Source organism: Felis catus, chromosome A1 (genome assembly GCF_018350175.1).
Source record: "Felis catus isolate Fca126 chromosome A1, F.catus_Fca126_mat1.0, whole genome shotgun sequence".
NCBI lineage: Eukaryota > Metazoa > Chordata > Mammalia > Carnivora > Felidae > Felis > Felis catus.
In genome coordinates this window covers 234,470,509-234,492,744 of record NC_058368.1, presented here as the reverse complement: position 1 = coordinate 234,492,744, position 22,236 = coordinate 234,470,509, and the positions used below count along the sequence as shown (strand labels likewise).

The window sequence follows — 22,236 nt, the reverse complement described above, 5'->3', positions numbered from 1 at the left end:
CTGTTGTGGGAATGCCAACTGGGGCAGCCACTCTGGAAAACAGGATGGAGGCTCCTCAGGAAGTTAAAAACAGAACTACCCTACGACCCGGCAATGGCACTACTAGGTATTTATCCAAGGGATACAGGTGTGCTGTTTCGAAGGGACACATGCACCCCAATGTTTATAGCAGCACTATTGACAATAGCCAAAGTATGGAAAGAGCCCAAATGTCCATCGATGGAGGAATGGATAAAGAAGATGTGGTTTATATCCACAATGGAATACTACTCGGTGATTCAAAGGAACGAAATCTTGCCATTTGCAACGACGTGGATGGAATAGAGGGTATTAGGCTCAGCGAAATAAATCAGGCAGAGAAAGACAAATATAATTTCATTCATGTGTAGAATTTAAGAAACACAGCAGGTGAATGTAGGGGAAGGGGAGGAGAAATAAGATAAAAACAAAGAGGGAGGCAGACCATAAGAGGCTCTTAAATACAGAATACAATCTGAGGGTTCCTGGAGGGGAGGCGGGTGAGGGGGCTGGGCTAGATGGGGGCTGGGCGTTGAGGAGGGCACTTGCTGGAATGGGCACTGGGTGCTGTATGTAAGAGATGAATCACTGGGATCTCCTCCTGAAACTAACTTGAAGTTAAATAAACAAAGTTTTAAAAAGATGTGTAATACCCCAAGGCACATGCATGCTTCCAGGGGTACTGAACAGGCTTCCGGCACCAACCCCAAGGGGAGGCAGTGCTTTGGGAGCCACCTCCTCGCTGGCTCCTCAGTTGTCGCACATAATAAAAACCATTTGCTCAAAGCAAGAAGACGCGGGCTGATCTTCCGGGCGAGGCACCCCAAGCTGCGAGCCCTCTGCGTTCAGTGACAGTCAGAGGAGAAAGCGGAAGAGCCAGGGCGGGAAACGGGGAGCTCGTCAGCCCATGGCCCGGATACACACGATCACGAACCTGCGGGAAGGCAGAGGTGAGGCTGAGCCTTCAGCCACAGAATTTCGGCATTTCGAGAGCTAGATGAGAGAAGACATCCATCCTCACCCAGTGCACGGATCTCACCGGCTCCCCGTTAGCCTGAGATGTTCTCAAGGCTTGGGCAGGAAAGTGTTTTGAAAGTGACAGGTAGATTTAGACGCCTGAGGGTAGCGAAGCCCTCGTCACCGCGGCCACCGCTCGCCCCCCAACCTGGAACAAGCCATCCCGTCTTCCAGCCCGTCCTCCTCACCACCAGCGGAGGTCACAGAACAGATCTTTCAGGGACTCGTTTGTGCTGTGATTGCAATAAAAAAAAAAAGTTACCGTGAAGCATTTCTACCTGCCAAGTGTCTGAAATGGGCTGAGGGCTGATAAAATGCCTCTGTCAAGGCTACGGCCGGCCACCTCTGATGATCCATTTTGCAGAAGAGCAGCAGAGGAAAGCCCAGAAAAGTTGTATTCAAAACCGGACACTTGGAGCAGGCAGGGGATTTTTCCCCAACATTTCCCCAATCACACTTTTTCCTTTCTTATCACAGTAGGTCCGCATGTGGCTTTCTCCAGCTGTTATCTTGTCATTTCTGTACCGCCCCCTTTGACACTACGGGAGTGGAAGAACCAGGCAGTAAGCACGACCTCCGGGACGCCTCGCTGTGGACAGCAACACTGCAGGAACCAGAGAAGCAGGCACCCTTGTCCTCACCTTGTTTTCTCCTCACGCATCGCATCACAGGCGGGGCATGCAGACGGCGTCTACTCGAGGCCTCGCCTGCAGGCCAGCTGCCCATCTATTCCCAGCGTGACGAACGGAAACAAAGAAAGAAGCAGACACAGGAAAGGATGGAAGCAAGGATGTGGCGGAAAGGGACCCGAACTGTTGGTGGGCTCGCAAACTGCTGCGGCCACCCCGGGGAACAGCGCGGGGTGTGGGGGGTCCTGAAAACATCACAAACAGAAATAGCACTTGACCTGGCACTCCCTCCCACTTCCGGGTACTTATGCACAGGAAACACTAATTTGAAAAGATATCTGAGACCCCATGGCCACAGAGCTATTCACAATAGCCAAGACGTAAAACAACCTAAGTCCCATGGATGGATGGACAGGTGGATGTATGGACAGATGGGTGGATAGATGGATGGATGGATGGATGGGCGAATGGATAAAGCCATTCAGCCATAGGAAAGAAAGAAATCCGGGGCCTGGGTAGTTCAGGTCAAGCATCTGACTTCAGCTTAGATCATAATCTCACAGTTCATGAGTTCGAGCCCCACATCAGGCTCTGCGCTGACAGCTCAGAGCCTGGAGCCTGCTTCGCATTCTGTGTCTCCCTCTCTTTCTGCTCTGCTCCTCCCTCGCTCACACTCTGTCTCTCCCTCAAAAATAAATAAACGTAAGAAAGAAAGAAAGGAAAGAAAAGACGAGAAAGGAAGGAAGGAAGGAAGGAAGGAAGGAAGGAAGGAAGGAAGGAAGGAAGGAAATCTTGCCACTGGTGACAACATGGATGGACCCTGAGGGCATTATGCAAAGTGACATAAGTAGACAGAGAAAGACAAATACTGTGATCTCACTTATATGTGGAATCTAACAAAACAAAACAAACAAACAAACAACAACAAAAAAAATGAGTTCATAGATCCAGGGAAACATTGGTGGTTGCTAGAGTTGGGGGTGGGGGGAGGAGGGAGGGGGGGTGGGTCAAAGCACAAACTTCCAGTTATAAGATAAATAAGTCCTGGGGATATAATGATCAGCCTGGTGACTAGTTAGCTATTTGTAAATCGGTGAAAAAAAATTGCATAACTGTGCGTGCTGACAGATGTTAACTCAACTTTTGGGGGAGATCACGTGACCATATACACAAACAGCAAATCATTATATTGTACAGCTTGGGCTCATACAACGTTAGATGCCAATTATATTTCAATAAAACTGGAAACAAAACCAACAAAAATAATTCTTTCGTGTGGAGATTAGAGAAGAGAAATGAAAACCAGATTGCCAACCAACAAAAACACTGTGGATCTTTCCAGAGCCGGTCCAGCGGCTCTTCATCCTGGGGGGGAGCAGGAGAGAGGACAGGGAGCCGGGAGGACGCTGCCTGGGGCCTGCGGGACCCCCGCGTGCCCCCCTGAGCCGCAGCAGGCAGCCCTGACCGCAGGGACAGCTGTCCTGGCTGTGACTTACTCCCCTGACTCACCGATCGGCCACCCAGGGTAACAGTGCCCCTCACCAGCTTAGCGGGTTGAGAAGCCAGCCTGCAACCGGGCTCATCGCGTAGCTCTCTGTGCCTTGCCTTCTTGGGACATTGTGGGTCAGCCCCAGAAGGGGGATGGGGGCTTCTGGCCAGAGCCCTCTCTGCCCTCCCCTGCCCTGCAGGCCCCAGGGAAGCTGCATCCGGCTTCCCGCTGGGGCTGTCCTGAGATGGAAGAGGCCCGTCCCCGTGGGGCCACGGTGCCAATGCCGCCAAGTGCAGAAGGGGGCAGCCAGGGGCACCGGGGAGGGGACAAGGCCCCACGCTTGCCTCGCCAGCTGTCTGAATCCCCCGAAGCCACAGGATGATGGTTTCTCACCTTCAGCCTTGGGGAGCCTCCCTCCCGGCCCCAGGGGCTCTGGCCAATGCGAAACCTGTCCAGGGTCTAGAGTCTGACCTCTCCGGTCTGTGCTCACGTGGACGGAGGGTGCCGGGTCCCTGGGAGAGAAGACACGGGCACTGTCCTGGACTCTGCAGAGTACCTGACGCAGGAGCTCACCTGTAAGGGTTTCCCTCCAGCAAAGCCTCCGGAAGCCCGGGTTCCCAGGGGATTGTGCCTTGGTTCGGCAGGTCCACCCGACACGCCACCAAGCAGCTACGGGGACCCCATCACCCCCCCACCTCCAAGATGGGTGCCCCGCTTGATGGACGGGGCTGTCCGCAGGGAGGGAGGGGCCCCTGCCAGCTGAGTGTTCTGCCCCCGCTGACCCCACGGTGCTCGGAGCTGGTGGCAGTGGTGGTGGCACCCAGCAGGCTCCGCCTCTTCTCTGCAGGGCTGGGCAGGGGTGCGAGCATCCCTCCTGACTCAGCGGCAAGCGGCTCTGGGATCCTTCGTGTTTTTCCAGAGACAGCGTTGCCTCACCTGGATCTGGGTTTCCGTTGGGAAGAAAGTGGGGAATGAACGCTGACCCAAACGTGGAGAAGGTCTCTTGGAAGAAAACGGGGGCCCCGGGGAGCCTGCATCAGTTGGGGAGAAGGCGTGCCTGGGAAGGACAGGCCGCGGGTGCAGGCGACGTTCTCAGGTTGCAAAGTGGGGAAAGAAAGCTGTTTGCCTACTTCGGACAGCAGGAGCAAGGCGGCATACTCTGGTAGGGGGGAGGCTTCTAGGGGGGACAGGGCGAATAACATCCCAGGGACAGAGGGGCTGTGGACCCCATCCCAGAGGAGGGCGGGACCCAGGGGTCTTGCTCACTCCCTCCTTCCTCCCAGGTGCCACCCCGGAGCTGAGGCCCCTCCCCTCCCACCTGCTACGGCCCCTCGGCCCCTCGTGGGGTCCCCTCCCACCTGCTATGGCCCCTCGGCCCCTCATGGGGTGAGCTTAGTCTCCGAGGATCCAGCCCCAGGCTAAATCCTAAAGCTCTCAGGCCAGGCCTCAGAGGGGCAGAGGCTTTGCCTGGTGGGCCTCCTGCGGAGAGCTGCCCCCTAACCTGCCCAGGTGGGCAGCAGGTGCATTGGTTTCCCAGAGGGAACTGCAGTCTGGATGAAGCCCCCGGGCAGATGTGCTCACAGGTGTCTGAATCCCCAGCTCAGGCGCCTGCACTCACCTCCTCGCTGGCGCCCTGCTCTCCACTCCGCCCAGCACCCCGCCCCTGTACTTCTCCGCCCTGCTTCCCTCTCCCCCAGTGTCTCCCCCTCCCCCTGCCTGGAGCTCCCAAGAGCCATGGCAGCCAGTGAGCCCCTGAGCCCCTGAGCTCCTGAGCCTGGGGAGGAAGGGAGCCCTGGGAGCCCGCCCTCCTTCTGTCCTTGCGCTGCCACCAACACCAATGTCTGTTACCTTCCCTTTGGCTCCTGGATCTAATTGACCATTTTCAATGTTGATCTGGGGGCCTCCAGACTCCCCGTGTGGGGTGCAGATGCCAGGAGGAAGGCACCTGCGAGCCAGCCTCGAGAGGGAGAGTTGGGGCTGCAGCTGACCCCCGCCCAGGCTGAGCCATGGCAGCCCCCCCCCCCCGCCCTCCTGCCATGGGATCTCTCTGCAAGGGTCAGCCCCTGCTGCCAGCTGCCAGCCACGTGGACCAGCTCTGTTGCACCATGGCTGGCCCGGCCAGGAGGCACCGTCCCCAGATGTGGGAAGGGAGAGGATGGGGGACAGAAGCCAGCTCCATTTCCGGCTTTGCTCGTGCTTCCCGACCCCAGCGCCAGCATTCAGGGCACTCAGCCGATGGAAGGCGTCCCCCTGTCCCCGCTGTCTGCCCCTTCCCTCTGAAACCCTTCCCCAACTCAAGCCCCTGTGCAAATGGGTCCTCCTCTGTGTGTTCACACCCTGGAGCCCAGCATGACCCCTGGTGCCGCTTCTGTCCAGCCCAGGGCCCGAGAAGAGAAGCTTCTCAATTCCGTGTCTTGGGACTTAGTCCTACCCAGCCGCCATGCTGGGGGAAGCCTGGGCCACCTGGAGGGGCCGCAGGGAAGTGTTCTGGCCGACAGCCCGCCCCCAACCCCCGAGATCCAAGCTGGCATCGACCACCAGCTAGTAGACACCCGCCCCAATCGCCCCCCGAGTGCAGTCACGCAACATCCCCCAAAAACCACCCTGCAGAGCCCAGCCAAGCCCCTGAAGGAAGGGGAAGAGAGGGGCAATAGCGTGAATAAATAAAACCGCTGTTTTCACTTTAGGAGGATGAGACATTCAGCGATAGTAAGTACAACAAATAGCCAGCCAGGAAGGGATTCTGGAATTGTAGTAACAGCTCATCCCCTGGCCGTCTTAGAGCAAGCGCGCTGAGCTACCCCACTTAAACACAAACAAGTCGTACTTTTTAGCAAAACCTCAGTCCTCTCTTTTGTCCCTTTGAATCTCTTTTGAGAGATACCAGTAGGCATCACCCACCTCGTGTGCCTGGGCAGAAGGCAGCTGGATCATTTAAGGGGTCTTTAAATTTTAAAAAGTCCATTTGCCATGCATGCCCTCAAGGCTACACATACTAAATACTTCCGTGAATCTGTTCAGCTTGCTCATTAATACAGTATTTTCTGCCAGGCTCTCTCTTTGAGCAACATAAAACTGTTTGCTCACAGACCCGGTGTTTGAGCACGGACAGGTTGCTTCAATAATTGATCACTGAATAACTTCAGCCAAGGACAGAAGTTAGACTGAGGCATGGGAGAAAAGCAGCAACACGAAGGAAGGAGATGGGCAGAATCGCTGCGGACAAGACCCCCCGACGCCAAGCGGGTCAGTGCTTCTCCACAAAAAGTCGGTCACCCCGCACTGCTTAAAGAGGGTCAGAGTGTGTTGGCCAAGAGCAGAGAACTTGGCAAGGGGCAGTTCGGTGGCTGGAAGGAAGCTCACTGCATGTCAGCTGGGACTTCCCCCAACAGCGAGTGTTTACAGAGCACAGGCTCTGGACCACGCGCACACGAGCCCCCAGGAACACGATGCCACTTCCCGGAGCCAGAAAGACAAAACCCAAACATTTCCGGAGGAAGCTGCTGACAGCTTCCTGGTGGCTCCATGCCGACTCTGTACCTGGATCCTCAAGCAGCCCAGAACACAGTGAGCATTTACGGGGTGGGGATGACCAATATTGTCTGGGAGATGTTTATCACGTCCTGTCTCCAGACCTGTCCGTCGTTCATGACACACTCTTTGATCAACCACATCTGTCCATCTTAGAAGGTAGATTTGGAAACAGACCAACCCACCAGATTTGTAAACAGTGCATTTGTTCCTGCGCTTCCTGACAAGTGTAGTAGCTCAATTCAAGTAAGATTCATTTTCTCCTTTTCAAAAAAAAAAAACTGGACCTCATGGGCGCCTGGGTGGCTCAGCTGGCTGAGCGTCCAACTCTCGATTTTGGCTCAGGTCATGATCTCACGGTTTGTGACTTTGAGCTCTGAGTCAGGCTGTATGCCGGGTGTGGAGTCTGCTTGGGATTCTCTCTCTCTTTCTCTCTGTCTCTCTCAAAATAAATACATAAACCTAAAAAAAAATTGGACCTCAGAGGCACAGAATTGGGTTCTGTGCATGAACCTAGATTTGGGTTCCAATATCAGCACTGGTCCACGCATGGCCTGGATTGTTGTGTCCCACCATCCCTCCTCTGTACTCAGCATCCAACCCAAGGCTGAGGACACCGCAGATAACAAATACCTCCACGTGCATGCTTCTCATTACCACTCTGCCTCTCCCCAGAGGCAGCCCCCACCTTGAACCTGGGGTTCACCGTTTCTTTAAGAAAAATCTGTTATAACATACATATGGAGGCCTAAACATATTTTATTCAGCTGTACATTTTTAAGACCACATAATATAAAAAGAATCTCAAAAAATACTGTATAAAAAAGATCTCATACTATAGAAAGCCTTTCAGGATTTGCTTTCTCATTCATGTTCTTTTTTTCTTTTTAATTTATTTTGAGAGAAAGAGGTGAGAGAGGGGGAGAGAGAGAATCCCAAGCAGGCTCCACACTGTCAGCACAGAGCCCAACGTGGGGCTCAATCCCACGAATGGTGAGATCATGTACTAAACCCAAATCAAGAGTTGGATGCTCGACCAACTGAGCCACCCAGGTGCCCCTCTTATCCATGTTCTTAATGAGGCAGTGACTGCAGTTCATTTCTTTTCACTGCTATAGAGGACTGTCTTGTGGGGATAGACCCCAATTTTTATAGGCATTGGGATGTTCCCAGTTTTGTTTTACAAATAGCCCTGCTACGCATGTTCTCGTTCATAACTTCTTACATGCATCTGTGTTTGTCTTAGCTAGATACCTAGAAATGGAATTGCCAGATTCCATTAGGTGTGCTAATGTTCCAATTTACAAGAGTGATTTCCAAAGTGGTTGTAACAACTTGCACTCCCACAAAAATATAATGTTTAAAACCTTTTTTATTTGAGTATAGTTGACACACAATGTTACATTGTTTCAGGTGTAAAACAGAGTCACCACGGGAACAAAATATCATCTTAGTCCACTTCCTCTCCAACACTTGGACTTCAAGAATCAGACTTAATTATCTTGCTAACCAAACAAGGGTGTATAATCGCAGATCATTGTGTGACTCATATGCCTCTGATTTCTAGTGAAGTTTATCATCTCCTCTTCGCCTATTGGTTCCACATACTTCCTCATCTTTGAATTGCCTGTTCCTGTCTTTCACTCATTCTTAAAAATGCAGTTGTCTTTTCTTATTAATTTGTGGAAGCTCAAAGAACCGTTAAATTTTTGGTATGATGTGAGGTGGGAAATCCCACTTTACCGTCTTCTATATGAACAAAGGAAAACCAAATTCTTCTGCTCCATTTACTGAGCAGTCTCCCCTTCAGCCAATGATGTTCCATCTCATTTCTGTCATGTACCAACTGGTCGTGCACCTGTGGTTCTTCATTACATCCCATTGGTTGATTTGTTATGCTTAGTCCAAAAGCACACTGCCTTATTACTACTTACTGCTATGTATGATAAGACGAGGTGTCTGCTAGGCAAATCCTCCTCCCCTTCTTCTTTAGAATAGTCATGGCTTGGGGGTGCCTGGGTGGCTCAGCCCGATAAGCATCAGACTCTCGATTTGGGCTCAGGTCATGATCTCATGGTTCATGAGTCTGAGCCCCACATCACGCTCTGCACTGACAGCAAGAAGCCTGTTGTGGGGTTCTCTCTCTCTCTCCCTCTCTCTCTCTCTCTCTCTCTCTCTCTCTGCCACTCCCCTGCACTCTCTGACAGTGCGGAGCCTGATGTGGGGATCAGACTCATGAACCATGAGATCAAAACCTGAGCTAAAGTCAAGAGTAGGACGCCTAACCCCTTGAGCCACCCAGGGACCCCTCTCAAATAAATTTTGTCTCCACTGATTGACCTCCTCAAGTTAACCTGGCCATCTCAGTAAGTAAGATGGGGAGGAGTTTAAAAAGAACAGGAGCTGGGACGCCTGGGTGGCTCAGTCGGTTGAATGTCAGACTTCAGCTCAGGTCATGATCTCACGGTTCATGAGTTCGAGGCCCGTGTCGGGCTCTGTGCTGACAGCTCAGAACCTGGAGCCTGCTTTGGATTCTGTCTCCCTCTCTCTCTGTCCCTCCCCTGTTCACACTGTCTCTCTCTCTCAAAAATAAATAGACATTAAAAAAAAAAAGATAAAAAGAAGAGAAGCATTTCACAAGTTATTAAGATATGAACATGCAACTGTTTTATAAAAACTGCCTATGTTATCAGTCAGTGCTCATGGAGTTGCTGATGAAAAAAATATGTTTAAAATTTTTAATTAAAGCAAAACAAACAAACAAACAAACAAACGAAAAACAGCTGCCTATTCCAGTGTCTCTAGCCTGGCTGCAAATTAGAAAGAGCTTTATAAAACAAACAACAAAATGAAGGAAAGGAAAGGAAAGGAAAGGAAAGGAAAGGAAAGGAAAGGAAAGGAAAGGAAAGGAAAGGAAAGGTGGAAGGAAGGAAGGAAGGAAGAAAGAAAGAAAGAAAAAGAAAAGGAAGAGAGGAGGGAGGGAGTGGGAGGGAGGAAGGAAGGAAGGGAAGGAAGGAAGGAAGGGAGGGAGGCAGGAAGAAAGGAGGGAGGAAGGAAGGGAGGGAGGGAGGGAGAGAGGGAGGAAAGAAAGAAAGAAAGAAAAAGAAAGGAGAAAGGAAGAAAGAAAGAAAGAAAGAAAGAAGAAAAAAAGAAAGAGAAATGAGGAAGAAAGAAAGGAGGAAGAAAGAAAGAAAGAAAGAAAGAAAGAAAGAAAGAAAGAAAGAAAGAAAGAAAGAAGAGAAAAAAGAAAGAAAGAAAGAAAGAAAGAAAGAAAGAAAGAAAGAAAGAAAGAAAGAAAGAAAGAGAAAGACCTATGATGGGCACACTCGGGCCAATTAAATTCCAATCTCCTAGGTTGGGACCAGTAGTTACTAAAAGCCCCACAAGTGAGTCTAATCTGCAGCCAGAATTTGAAATAGTGGCACGTCAGAATCTGAATTTTCTTTTTTTTTTTTTAATATTTTTTTTCAACGTTTATTTATTTTTTGGGGGGACAGGGAGAGACAGAGCATGAACGGGGGAGGGGCAGAGAGAGAGGGAGACACAGAATCGGAAACAGGCTCCAGGTTCTGAGCCATCAGCCCAGAGCCTGACGCGGGGCTCGAACTCACGGACCACCAGATCATGACCTGGCTGAAGTCGGATGCTTAACCGACTGCGCCACCCAGGTGCCCCAGAATCTGAATTTTCTTTACATGAAGCGTTCCCACAGATGTCCATCCTATTAATGGGTCAATCAATATTCCACCCAGTATCGGCCAAATGCTGGCATATTTTGCATGCTAACGAGGGTGCTGATCACAACAGACACTCAACAACACATAGTCAGATAAACTGTGGCTCGTTTATCTGACGAAATCTCTGCAGCCCCCCAAAGAAAGTTCTAAAAGTTGCTAGTGATCTACAGTTCACGCACACGACAAAACAGTAGGTGTTATAACATTTTCAGAAAATATTTAGGTACAGAAAAAAGTTGCATAGAAAAAGCAGCAAATACACACGTCCGCTGATTTATGTTGAAAGCAGGAATTGTTTTTAGTTTGCTTCTATGGGTTTTTCCCCCTAGCTTGTTTGAAATGCATAAAAATTGCTTATGCAAAAAGAAAAGAATAAATACAAAATATAATAAGAGATCGTTACGTAATCACCGATTTTATTTAAGGCCTTTCTGTTGCAAGGAGAAGTTCGCTCCTGTTAGCTCTAGTGTCTGGGGTGCGGGGGTTTTGTGTGGGACTTTCACAGACATGGAGAAGTCAACGAAGTCAAGCCGGTGTGGACGTAGGACCTGGGAATTCAGGTGCTGTCCCTTGTCTGGGGTCCTGCCTCGCTGTCCCCAGGAACGTGCTCCTGCCTCCGCCTCCCCAGAAGTCCCGTTTGCCCGGGTGCCTGGTCTCCGTGGAGGGACTCGGACACCGGTCAGGACCACGTGGTCTTTTGAATCCAGTGTCATTCCTTTAGGTAAACTGCTAACTTCCACAAACCTTGGTCTGTCATGTGTAAACAGGGACATAATTGAACCACCACGAATATTTGAGAGTGAAATTTTTAGCAAGGTACCTGTTGTATTACAAACTTTCAGCGAATGTTCCCTATAAACCAGTAAGTGTTATGACTTGCTGAAGATGTGCAATTTTTCAACTTTATTCATTTACTTTGAGAGAGAGAGAGAGAGAGAGAGAGAGAGAGAGAGAGAGAGAGAGAGAGAATTCCAAGCAGGCTCCATGCTGTCAGCAAAGAGGAGCCCACCATGGGGGTCGATCCCACGAACCATGAGATCCTGACCTGAGCCAAAACCAAGAGCTGGACACTCAACCGACTGAGCCACCCAGGCGTCCCTGAAGATGTGCAATTAGACCTCAGCATTGCTCTGGGGGCAGAGGGGAACAGGGACATTCTGGGTGGGCGCGACTGCGTGGACCGACCTTGGCTGTCCAGGGGGCCAGCAGGGAGGCAGGCTGATGGCAGCGAGGACGATGGGCTCCTCGGAAGTCAGATAGAGGAGCTGGATGTGGGAGGACCAGGACCCAGGGCTCTTCCGAGCATGAGGCTCGGTGGGCAGTGGCGGGCCCTCCACCATCAGTGTCACCGAGCCATCACCACGAGCCTGGATGTGACCGTCCTGGCCAGCACACGGAGACAGTCTGGGCGCACAGACAGAAACAGGAGCGAATGCTCACTGCAGAGACGAAACGAAGCCCCTTTCTCCAGCTCTCTGCAGAATGTACCCCTGGCCGGCAGGTTTATGGAGCGCTCGCTCTGAGTCGGGCTGTGTCAGGCGGGGCCTTTGCACCTGCTGACCTACTGAGTTCTCTGACCCGCGGAGGCCACCGTCATCCCCCCTTGTACAGGAGGGGTGTGAGGCACAGAGGTTCGGGGCACATATCAACCTCCATGTTCAAATCAGCCACGGTGACCATTTAAACCGCCCGCCTGGCCATGCCAGCCCCCCGGTTCCCCATTACCCGCAGCCACGCTTCCTAAGGCAAGACCCTAGAACTTTATTCCTGGGAGATGCTCTCTGCAAAAGTTCTTTCGAGCAAAAGTACTGCGGCTCAAATACATCTGGCGAGGGCAGCACACCGCCTGCTCCTCCTGGGACCCGCGGAGCAGCTGAGCGCGTTCAAGGCTCTGAGGCGGCCCGCTGCTCCCCCCTCACCTTCTTCCCCTTCTGTGTCCATACAACCCCTCCAAGCAACCCCTCACACTCCCTAACTCCACGAGATCTTCCTCCGATCCTGCCGACTGAGCCCAGCGCTTGGCCTGGGGGGAACGCTCAACAGCTTATCACGTACTCCCATCCAACCGGACGGGAGAGAGACTTTGATGCAAAACCAACGTTCATGCCCTTCATCCTGTTTCTCCTTTTCAGCCAGGCGGCAGCTGAAAACAAAACTGTCACCCTAAACGTGTCTCCCTTCTCATGGGTATGACCTCCGTAGACTGACCTTCAGTCTAAGTTAAAATGCATGGACACCCTCCAAATTCATTCTAGAAGCATCGCCAACTGTCACGGCCATCAGCCTGCAAGTGTGATATGTTCTGTAGAAACACTTTCAAGAAACAAGCTCTCCATTTGATTTAAAAATACGTGGGGCGCCTGGGTGGCTCAGTCGGTTGAGCGTCCGACTTCGGCTCAGGTCATGATCTCGCGGTCCGTGTGTTCGAGCCCTGCGTCGGGCTCTGGGCTGACAGCTGGGAGCCCAGAGCCTGCTTCGGAATCTGTCTCTCCCTCTCTCTCTCTCTCTGCCCCTCCCCTGCTCATGCTCTGTCTCTCTCTGTCTCTCAAATACAAATAAACATTAAAGAAAATTCAAAAATACATGCTGTTTATCCCTTGGCTGTTTCCAAGGGTTTCAAAGGAACTATTTTCAAAAACATATCATCATAATACCCTGAGGTGAAGGGCTGGGATTTTAGGGCCACCCCCGAGACAGAGCTGCCCGCCAGTGGCCTCACAGCCTTCCTGCGCTCCAGCCCGGGGGACACACGTGCTGCCCTTTCTTTTCCTGCAGGTCCTGGCTCAGGCGGGAGCCCACTGGGCCGTGAGCCCTGACTGACCAAGGACGAAGGGGAGACGCGTGTCACGGTGTCCCCAGCACAAGGCACTGAGTCACCGGGACATGCCGGTCTGGACGAGGCAGGGGGAGGCTCGAGGAAGGGGAGCTGGCTGCAGAGGGACTGTTTGCACGAGACTTACACCGTGCGACCCAGCATGCCAGAGGTGGACGGGGCCACTTCTGCTCATGCTCCCCACCCGCGGCTGCTGGCAAGGTCAGCAGGACAACTATAGACAAGCCCTGGGACATTTACAAAGCTTCCGGTCTACAAACACAACACACGACATGAAGAGTTCCTTCTAGAACCGACTTTCCCTTCTCTGTCAGTTTTCTGTGGCTGCGTAACAGATGACAACACATTCCGCAACCTGGGAACCAGAGCACATTCCTGTCACCCTCGTTCACAGGGGTGTTATTCACGATGGCCAGAAGGTGGGTAAACACCAGGGGGGTCTGTCTGTAAAATGCAATATCGTCCAGCCATAAAAAGGAAGAAACATCTGACACGTGCTCCAACATGGGGAGAACCTTGAAGACATTATGCTGAGATAAGCCAAAAGAGGCAAATACTCCATAGATTCCAGTTAGAGGAGGGACCTAGAGTAGTCAGTTTCCTAGAGGCCGAAAGTAGAAAGGAGGTTGCTGGGAAAACAGGGCGTTAGGGTTTACTGGGAACAGTGTTTCAGTGTGGGAAGGTGAAACACTTCTGGAAATAGTGGTGATAGCCGCACAGAACTGTGAATGAATTGAATGCCACTGAATCATATGATTAAAATTGATTTAAGTGACACATTATATACATACATATACATATATATACGTGTGTGTGTGTATATATATATATATATACATATATATATATATATATATAACACAAATAAACCTAAACCAACAAACAAAAACCCACAAATGTATTATCTCACTGGTTTCCATGGAGTCTGACATGCATTAGCTGGGTCCCCTGCTCAGGGTCTCAACCAACGACGTCCTTATCCGGAAGCTCAGCTGGGGAAGGACCCACTGCCAGCGTCTGTCCCTCAGGTTGTTGGTAGGACGGATTTCCTTGTGGTCATAGTACTGAGGTCCCCGTTGTCTTGCGAGCTGTCTCTAGGTCACCCTCAGGTTCTTGCCACGTGGTCCCCCCTCCATAAGCCTTTCAAACTTCCAAGCTCTCCCTCCAGGAAGGGCCCAGTCCCTGGTGAGGCTCACCTGATTAGGCCAGGCCCGCCCACCAGGACTGGCTCCCTTTTGATTAATTCAAAGTCAACGGACTAGTAACCTACTCACAGGCATGATATATCCCATCATAGTTGTCAGTTCTGCCTGCAATCCAGGGAGGGGGGAGGCTTAAAGGGCATACCCCCCAGGGGACAGGGATCATGGGGTCATCCTAGAATTGTGTCATGGAAATCCCACTAAACCTGATTTAACCTACAATTACCAGGTGATGGCAGGTGCCCGCTGAGGTTCTCTGCATGGCCTGTAGCACCTCTACCGAGGGACGCAGAAGGCATAAAAAAGAGTCTTTACCTTTCTGAAGAGCCCAGCCTGAAGTCGTCAGGAGCATCAAATACAAGACTCAGACGGTGGGGAGGGCCCGTCGGAGCTGCTCATCTCTCTGGGAAAGAGCCCCTCGTGGTTTTCAATTAGCTGTGCCGGCTGGCTTCACGGCTTGGCTCCAGCTGTTGCCCGGGCTTGAAAATAAAATCCGAGCCAAACAGGTGATTTCAGGCATCCCGAGCAACATTTCTGCTGGTCGGTGGATCTGCGGCCCGGACGCTGTCACTGCTTGGAGAATGCGGGGACAGCGGTCCCCACCCAGGCCGCCCGGTGGATCCACTGAGGATCCTTGTGAAACCCCCGGCCTCTGCTCCGCGTGCCCAGACCCACAGTATCCGATTCTCTAGGGCGGTCTCGCGGCCGCTCAGGTGATTCTAATGGGCGGCCAGGGTGGAGAACCAGTAGGTTGGATAATCATTTGGGGAACGAGTCCTAAGAAGATGAAAATTGGAATGCCAGCTGATTCCACTGAAGGGTGCTCAGCTTATTAGAGCAGGGAGCCAAGTCCTGCAGGGAGCGGTAATGCGGTCTGGGGAGAAATCGGGGAGGAAACGGCCTATTTCGGGACATCCACAGTCATCCGATGAGGGTTTCTGGAGCTCTCCCAAGTGCAGGTGCCGGAGATACAGACGATTGTGCAGGAGATCGACACGGCCCCTCACGGAGCTGACGGTCTCCTGGGAATGTGCAGTGACAACACGGTGAGCCCGGAAGGCTCACCCGGAAGGCTCAGCCGCGATCCTGGCTGGCTTTTTTTAACTGGGGCACGACAGGATTCGACTCTACCCACCTCGCACTTTTTAGGTGAGCAAACCGTATCAGGGTGTGGCAAGAAAAAACATGCGTCTGTTTCTCCTGGAAATTTGTGAATGAAACGATAGACCGTCTTGGGTTTGCTTCAAAATCACCTGGGGCAGGTGTGTGTTCGTCTCAGGAAGGAGGGTCTGTGTGCGGACATAACACGATGAGACGAAATGTCGCTTGTTGGACGGTTGCGTGGGGGGGGGGTGGGGGGGTTCACGGTACCGTCCTCCTCGCGTATGTATGCTCGAAATTTTCCATCACAAAAAGTCAACAAAAATTGGTGAATCAAGAGACAAAAGACCAGCGTATCAATTAAAATTTCCAGGTAAATGTAAAAGCAAAAACTGAGTTCAGAGGGGGGCAGACGATGAGTGTTGGGGACAAGGCCCTCGGCAACAGGGGATTTTTAAACCACGCGAATCATTACTTGATGCCAATGTGCAGTCGCCACGCGGGGCTGGGAGCCCTGCCCCTCCCGGCTCTCTAGGTCAGACCTGCGGGGAGCCAGCCTGTGTCCCTAGTGACAACCCAGGAAGCTAATGGACAGCACTTGGGTAATAACTGACAGCTTCCATTAGGTTTTGGTTTTTCGTCCCCTCCCCTCCCCTCCCCTCCCCTCCCCTCCTCTCCTCTTCTCTCCTCTTCTCTCCTCTTCTCTTTTCTTTTCTTTTCTTTTCGCTGTTTCCTACTTAGGACCAGCCAGAGAAAGCCGAATGTGCTCTCTGCTGTCAGCACGGAGCCTGCTTCGGATCCTCTCTCCCTCTCTCTCTCTCTCTCTCTCTCTGCCTCTCCCCTGCTCGTGCTTGCTCTCTCTCTCCCCCTCTCAAAAAATAAACATTAAAAAAAAACAACAGAAAAAGCGTGCTGGAGCAGGGGCACGGGCAAGTGGTGGCCGATGGAGCCTGCAGGCTGGCACCTAACCAGAAGCTTGTCCACCGTGGTTTCCAGACTGAGTGCCCCCCACCTCGCCCCCCGCAGGCTGATTAGGAACCTGTGCTTCCTGACCTGTGCTCCCGGTGTGGTGCTGCCTCCTGGTCTGGAAAGCAGAGGGGCCAGGGCTCTCCTGGGATCAGTATTATGTTCCCCTGGGGACAAGCCATCCCCCACTCCCTCCCCAAACAACGAGGCAGGTGGACCGGGGCCCCTAAGCCTCAGCTACGGGGAGAGGCTATTTCAAACCTCCCCAAAGCAGAGTTACGTTGTTCCTCACAAGCATGAGTCAAAATGAAGAGCCCAGTGCTAACCCCGAAAGGCACTGTCTTTTCATGGATCTCAGCCATCGGACGTTAGAAAAGAAAGCGTCTTCTCAAACCAATCCCTTTTGCCCCCTTGGCCTTCAAGGGTCTCCTGTCAGTTTCTTTCTCTCCATTCAGTTGCTCTTCAATCTGCTTCAGATTCACAGAACCGTGAAAAGGAAAAACATTCCCCTTCCCCCTACTTCTCACCTCTGGAGGGATTCCAAGAGCAATCTGGAGGGGAAACCTATCAGGAGTAAACAGGATGGGCGCTGCATTACAAATGAAACTTGAATGGCCGGGGTTTGGGAGGGCAGCCTGTCACCCAGGCTTCCTGCAGACAGACAGGGGAAGAAAACTAGCAGAACATGGACAGAGGGGCAGAGGGAGGGGAGGGGGCGGGAGAGAAATTTAAAGGAACGGCTCCCGCGGTCGGTCGTGGGGCTGACACGTGTGGAAGCCGTGGGGCAGGCCGGCAGGAAGGGCGGGCTGGAGACCCTCGGCAGGGGCAGATGCAGCAGTCTTGAGATAGACTCTCTTCTTTCTCAGGGACACCTCAGTTCTGCTCGTAAAGCCTTCAACTGGTTGGATGAGACCCACCCACACCATGGAGGGTAATCTCCTGGACTACAAAACAGCAGCCATGGCAATACCTGGATTTGGTGCGGTCCCTTGGCCAGGGTGTCACGTGAAACTGCCCATCGCAAACACAAACTGACGTTCCCAGCAGAGCAGACCTCATTCCCGCCTTCGCGAGCTGCCTAGCATCAGGAGAGCTGGGGTGCAGGCTGCCCCCTGCACCGCAGACACACACGGCGGGCCCTCAGTCACCCTCTGAATGTGTGGGGGCAAGGGCCCCGCCTTCCAGCCTCCCGCCCTAAGGGCGAGACCACTGGGCGAGAAGTCACCGGAAGCTTTCAGCTCTCAGCCCCCGTGGCGCCGCGCGAGCCCTGCTGTTACAGGTGAGAAACTGAGGCCGAGAGCCAGCCCGTATGACTGTCCGGGGCGCGTGGATACAGGACCGGACGCGATCCTAGCGAAGGAGTAACGGGGACCTCACACGCCGTCAGTTCCTCCTCATTCTGGATGATGTGGAGGAGACAGGGCTGCCCAGGCAATTCGCCGCCTCCCCCACCGCAAATCCCGTCCACACCCAAGTGTAAGGAATATGATCAGCAAAGGGTTCCCCGTTTCGCGGAGCCGGGATATAGGTCTCAGGCAGGTGGGGATGTGTGATCCTAGGGGCGACGTTTCCATGTGTGGGGTGCACCGGCTGGTCGCCTGTGGGCCCCCTGACCTTGGGCACAGCACCCCCTCACTCGGAAGGCAGTGCTGCGTGGAAAGTGCCGTTTCTGGGGGAGGACGCCCACATGTCCCCGGGCCCCTGCCCTGCTGTGTCCGGCTCTGTGACTTTGGATGAGAGCCCTTGTCTATCGGGAACACCGTTTCCTTACCTACCGGCGGGGACGGAGGGTGAAGCGGAGCTCCGAAATTCTGGGTCTTCGTGGATACGGATGTTCATTCCCTTCATCACTGACGTTTACTGTCGCCTCGCTTCTGTGTTCATGACACGTGTTTTGGTTTCAGCTGTGACTGATTTGGTGCCGGGTCTTTGGTACAACAGGCAGCCCCCAACCATTTCCTGCCGTATGTTATTCCTTTGGGAAAATGCTGCCTGCCTTCCAAAGCAGTTTCTAGAAAGGCGCTGCAGCAAAATGCGTGCGGTGTTTGTGCCTCATCTCTCCTGGCCACCTGGGTGCTAGAGCGGCCACCACGGCCAACGGGGTCAGCCTGGGAGCTCTCTGCCATCGGTGACTCCAGGGGACTAGAAAAACACATTCCTGAAAGCTGGTCCTGGCCGTGGCTCTCCCTGGAAGAGTGAGACACGTAATGGTACAGGACGGAGAGCTCGGGAAGGAGGGGGCACACCTTGCACCCCCACCCGCAGCCCTCGGGGGGAGAGGGGGTGCGCAGAATGGAGGCACTGCAGCTCTTTTTGGCTCGTGAGGATTAATTGGTGCTTGTTTGCAGCTGAGTGGAATCCAGCCCACCGGCCACCTAATTTGTTCCATGAGAAACCCCCGGGGGAGGCGGGTGGCTGGTGGCTGATGTGAGACATGCCTTTCTTTGTCTATAAGACGGAGTCATTTGTTGTGCACCCCATGGCGACCATTCTCTTCCCAGTGCCCCTATATCACAGCAATGCTGTCGAAGCCTCTGCTACCTGCCCTCAAATAGATCCGTGTGACCTTCTGCTTCACCCTGTAACTCGCTGGGGCCAGGACTAGAGGGTGGGTCCAGGGCCCCCCTCTGGTTAAGGCAGCAAACCACTCCCCACACGCGGAGCTGGTTGCTATGAGCCAGGTCAGGGGACGTCAGGCGACGGAGGGAAGCCTGCTCAGCGCATCCCTGGTGCTGTTCCCACCAGGCAGAGTTGAAAATGGGATGGAAGGCTGGAGGTGAGGGGGTGGGGGGCACGCGGGGAAGGAGGACGGTCAGGGGCATCGTCACCCCCCGTTGGTCTGATCTTCGTATTCACGTTTATCAGGGGCCACATGGCCTGCGGTGCAGGCCCCGCACAAGAACATGTGGAAAGGCCACGTACCCGTGTGGCCTCCTAGGGCCGAGCTGGCCCCTACCAGCCCCCCATCCCCAGCGCCCAGGCCTTCCCCGGGGTGTCCCTGTGAGCAGAGCCCACGCTCCCAGGCTCCGGAGGCTCATCCCGCCCGGTCATCGGGAAGAAGCCACGGAATGCACCGTGATCCTGAGGCACAGGGACCCGGCCGGCTCCCACCACCCCCTCTGTCCTGGGCCAGCCGAGGGTCACCTGGCAGGTGAGTCCTTCCTCTGCCTCAGCCCACCCAGCCACCCTGCCATCCCTCAGCTGACAGCTTAAGGGCCGCACACATGGGGACCAGAGCCAGCCTGAAGTCACGGCACGGGGTCCAGGGGCGCAGATGGTCTGCAGTCTACACTTCCTTCCACAGCCGCTGGTATCGGTGCGTTTCTTCCTGATATTGGGGGTCTCTGGTCCCACTGCACACGCACCCCGACTGAGGGCAGGCCAGTGAAGGTGGCAGCCCCAGCCACACCCCAGACCACTCCACAGGACTCAGACGCCGGTGGCCACAGTGCCCCCTCCAGATGACAAAGCGTGAGACGGGCGTGGGTGCAGGAGCCCCCCACCCCAGGCCCAGCCCGGCCCCGCCGTCTGGCTCCAGGAACCCCTACTGTCCCTTTCAGAGGAGGCCTGGCCTGTGTCCCCTGCCCCAGCCCTGGAGGTTTGGCCCCTGAGGTTTGGAGGGGAGCCGCCCGGGGGTGGAAGGGGAATCATCTCCATCTCCTCCTCCTCCTCCTCCTCCCCCTCCCCCTCTTTCTTCTTTGTGGCATTACCGGGAAAGAGACAGGTGCTCCCTGTCTGCTAGATTTGCAGGGGTTTTCTTTTAATAATTTATTTTTTAATTTACATCCAAGTTAGTATATAGTGCAACAATGATTCAGGAGTAGATTCCTTAATGCCCCTTACACTTTTAGCCCATCCCCCCCCCACACCCCTTCCAGTAACCCTCAGTTTGTTCTCCATGTTTATGAGTCTCTTCTGTTTTGTCCCCCCCCCCCCGTTTTTATATTATTTTTGTTTCCCTTGCCTTATGTTCATCTGTTTTGTGTCTTAAAGTCCTCATATGAGTGAAGTCACATGATTGTTGTCTTTCTCTGACTAATTTCAGTTAGCATAATACCCTCCGGTTCCATCCACGTAGTTGCAAATGGCAAGATTTCATTCTTTTTGATTGCCAAGTAATACTCCATTGTATATTCAGACCACATCTTCTTTCTCCATTCATCCATCGATGGACACTTGGGCTCTTTCTGTACTTTGGCTACTGTTGATAGTGCTGCTGTAAACATGGGGTTGCATGTGCCCCTTCAAAACAGCACACCTGTATCCCGTGGATAAATGCCTAGTAGTGCAATTGCTGGGTTGTAGGGTAGTTCTATTTTTAGTTTTTTGAGGAGCCTCCATACTGTTTTCCAGAGTGGCTGTACCAGTTTGCATTCCCACCAACAATGCAAAAGAGATCCTCTCTCTCTGCATCCTCGCCAACATCTGTTGTTGCCTGAGTTGTGTTAGCCGTTCTGACAGGTGTGAGGTGGTATCTCATTGTGGTTTTGATTTGTATTTGCCTGATGATGAGTGGTGTTGAGCAGTTTTTCATGTGTCGGTTGGCCATCTGGATGTCTTCTTTGGAGAAGTGTCTATTCATGTCTTTTGTCCATTTCTCCACTGGATTGTTTGTTTTTGGGGTGTTGAGTTTGGTAAGTTCTTTATAGGTTTTGGATACTAAGCCTTTATCTGATATGTCATTTGCAAATATCTTCTCCCATTCTGTTGGTTGCCTTTTAGTTTTGCTGATTGTTTCTTTCGCTGTGCAGAAGATTTTTATTTTGATGAGGTCCCAGTAGTTCATTTTCGCTTTTGTTTCCCTTGCCTCCGGAGACGTGTTGAGTAAGAAGTTGTTGCAGCCAAGATCAAAAAGGTTTTTGCCTGCTTTCTCCTTGAAGATTTTGATGATTTCCTGTCTCACATTTAGGTCTTTCATCCATTTTCAGTTTCTTTTTGTGGATGGTGTGAGAAAGTGGTCCAGGTTCATTCTTCTGCCTGTCGCTGTCCAGTTTTCCCAGCACCACTTGCTGAAGAGACTGTCTTTATTCCATTGGATTTTCTTTCCTCCCTTGTCGAAGATGAGTTGGCCGTACGTTTGTGGGTCCACTTTTGGGTTCTCTCTTCTGTTCCATTGATCTGAGTGTCTGTTCTTGTGCCAGTACCATACTGTCTTGATGATTACAACTTTGTAGTATAGCTTGAAGTCTGGGATTGTGATGTCTCCTGCTTTGGTTTTCTTTTCCAAGATTGCTTTGGCTATTCGGGGTCTTTTCTGGTTCCACACACATTTTTGGATGGTTCTAGCTCTGTGAAGAATGCTGGTGTTACTTTGATAGGGATTGCATTAGAATATGTAGATTACTTTGGGTAGTATCGACATTCTAACAATATTTGTTCTTCCTATCCAGGAGCATGGAATCTTTTTCCATTTTTTTGTGTCTTCTTCAGTTTCTTTCATCAGCTTTCTCTAGTTTTCAGTGTATAGATTTTTCACCTCTTTGGTGAGATTTATTCCTAGGTATTTTACGGTTTTCGGTGCAAGGGGAAGTCTTGTACACAGGCCAAGAGGATTGTAATGAGCTTCATTTCCTGCAACTAATGTTTGTTTTTCTTAACATTTGGGTGTCATCTTCCAAATGTACAATTCATATTCGTAAGCTGAATAAATAGGTTTTTTTCATCTACATGCCCAAAGGTCTCCAAAAGGAGTGTCTGTTCCCACTGCTGCCCT

The 22,236-nt window shown here is 52.3% G+C and overlaps 1 long non-coding RNA gene across 1 annotated transcript; it reads left to right on the top strand.

Moving 5' to 3' along the window:
- Positions 1-15,287: 15,287 nt before the first annotated feature.
- On the top strand, positions 15,288-18,426 carry LOC123380532. The gene is made up of 2 exons (XR_006586438.1): positions 15,288-15,605; positions 17,390-18,426. It is a non-coding gene; the product is annotated as an uncharacterized LOC123380532 (long non-coding RNA).
- The last annotated feature ends 3,810 nt before the right edge of the window (positions 18,427-22,236 follow it).